The sequence below is a fragment of the Dioscorea cayenensis genome, chromosome 3 (assembly GCF_009730915.1).
Source record: "Dioscorea cayenensis subsp. rotundata cultivar TDr96_F1 chromosome 3, TDr96_F1_v2_PseudoChromosome.rev07_lg8_w22 25.fasta, whole genome shotgun sequence".
Lineage (NCBI taxonomy): Eukaryota > Viridiplantae > Streptophyta > Magnoliopsida > Dioscoreales > Dioscoreaceae > Dioscorea > Dioscorea cayenensis.
In genome coordinates this window covers 10,209,631-10,212,084 of record NC_052473.1, presented here as the reverse complement: position 1 = coordinate 10,212,084, position 2,454 = coordinate 10,209,631, and the positions used below count along the sequence as shown (strand labels likewise).

The 2,454-nt window shown below is 38.5% G+C and overlaps 1 non-coding gene across 1 annotated transcript; it reads right to left on the bottom strand.

Annotated features, from left to right (window-relative positions):
- Positions 1–1,592: 1,592 nt before the first annotated feature.
- Positions 1,593–1,699, bottom strand: LOC120257731. Its single transcript, XR_005535820.1, has one exon. It is a non-coding gene; the product is annotated as a small nucleolar RNA R71 (small nucleolar RNA).
- Between the last annotated feature and the right edge of the window lie 755 nt (positions 1,700–2,454).

Below are 2,454 nucleotides of genomic sequence, written 5' to 3'. Positions count from 1 at the left end.
AGGTTAGTTTGCAGTTTGCATGTAAACTTTATGTAACCACTAGACTTGACTTTTGTGCAATGTTCTTGTATTTTGTATTCTCCGGTTGTATTTGGAACCCTGACTTATACTGTTGTAGATATTGTCTCCTTTTTTTAGTAAATTGGGTTAACATGTTTGTTTTGAGCCTTACGGTGACTAGGAGATGGGATGCTGTAGGGCCCACTCCTTGTTGTCATGGCGATTGCCACGTGCCCGACTAGGGTCGGGTGTGACAATAGAACTACTTTTTGCTTTCGGATTCAACCTTGTTTCATTTGTTGGAATTGCATATCAAAAAGTGGCACTTCCATATTGTTATTGCTTGTGTATTGAGATATCCTTGCAATTAGAACACACTTGGTTGTATAGGTATCATTGATGCCCACTAGTAAGGGCGCCATATACCTTTCGATTGGAATTTTTGGGGGTTATTTCCCTATTCTTCACATGGAAACCCTAGAACTCATTGCAATCATATGAAGGTAGGAGTAGGAGAGATTCATGTCAAGCCTTAGCATAGGATTAGACACTAGGGAGTCTTGAAAGAGGACTTGGTGTTTTTTTAGTTTCCTTCGTTTCAGCTAGCTAAGGTTTTATTCTATTTTTAATTGCAGTCTTCTTAATCTTTATCTTCCCAAGTGAAATCGATCCAGGCACTATCTGCATTCATTGATTCAATTACTTGTTCTCCCTTGTTTAGACCTTTCACTTGTTTTTATTATTTCTTTTCTTTATGGATTAATCTCAAACCTTGTTTTAGTTAGCTAACAAAGATAGGGTTAGTACTAGTACTATCTAGTCCCTATGGATTTAACCTTGCTTTGTATGTATTACTTTGATCGACAAAGTACACTTGTGTGCATATCGCTTTCAGTCAATCAAGTTTTTGGCACCGTTGCTGAGGACTAGATATATTAGGAACACTTTTACTTGTTAGACAAGCTAATTTTTTTTTACCTTTTTATTTCATCCTTTTTTAGTTATTTTTTCTTTTGTTTAGTGACTTTTAGTTATGAATTTATCATTGATCACATCTCTATCATTTATTTTTTAGGAACTTTGTGCATGAGCCATTTGAACAAATCAAAACTTGTTGATCAAGATTCAGAGATTGAGCAGACATTGCATAGATGGGTTAAACAGTTAACTCAAGATTTTGAGAGTTCAAATTCATTGAGTATGGCCGAACAAGAAGCACAATCGATGACTTTAGCTAATTATGCTAGACACAAACTGAAATGGAACACAATCAAGCATAGTGCGGCCTCCTCTTATGACCACCACATTTGAACTCAAGCCAAACTTCATCCAAATGGTCCAAACAATCATGTTTATTCCATGGTTTACCATATCAAAACTCTAATGTTAACTTAAGTACCTACTTAGAGGCATGTGACATGTTGAAGCTAAATGGGGTTACCAATGATGCTATCCGTTTAAGGTTCTTTCTATTTTCATTGAAGTCTAGGGTGAAAGAGTGGCTACAAACATTACCTAGAGCATCAGTGACTACTCGAGATTAGTTGGCTAAGCTATTCCTCATGTGATACTTTCCACCAGGGAGGACAACGAAACTTTGACATGACATAGCTTCTTTCACTCAACAAGATGGGGAAACATTATACAAACCTTGGGAAAGGTACCTAGATCTTTTGAGGCAATGTCCACAACATGGTTTTCATGGATGAATGGGCGTTCAGACTTTCTACCAAGGATTGAATGAAGGTGTGAAGCAAACCATTGATGCCGCTGCCGGTGGGACCATGGGAAACAAGACGTCGGATGAAGCTAGAAAGTTGTTTGAAGACATGGCAATGAACAGTTACAAATGGAATTTAGGAGCTAAGTAAGTGAAGGCAACCGGGGTGTTCAAGGTTGATGCAGTGATGGCTTTGGCGGATCAAGTGGAGTCATTAAGCAAAGAAGATTGATAAAATGATGACTCCAAGGGTACCTCCAGTCATGGTATGTGAAATGTGTAGTGGTGGGCACCCTACTATCGATTGTCCTATTGTGAGTGTTTCTTCTGGACAAGTTGAGCAAGTGGACTATGTTAATGGAATGAATCAGCTATAAGAAAATCCCTATAGTGCCACATACAATCCGGGTTGGCGAAACCATCATACCTATTCTTGGAATAGTCAAGGGCAACAAAAACTAAGTCAACCTCCTGGATTTTAATAGAAGAAGCAAAGTTTGGATGAGCTAGTGGTGAAGTTTGTGTAGTCCACCGAGTGAAAGTTTCAATTGTAAGTCAATCTCCTTACATCCATGGAAGCTACTACTGAGGAATCAACAAGCTTCTATACAAAACTTGGAGAACTAAGTAGGCCAATTGCAATATCATTATTGGAGAGACCTCAAGGAAGCCTTCCCACACAATACGGAGGTGAACCCTAGAGAGCATGTCAAGGCAATTACATTAAGAAGTAA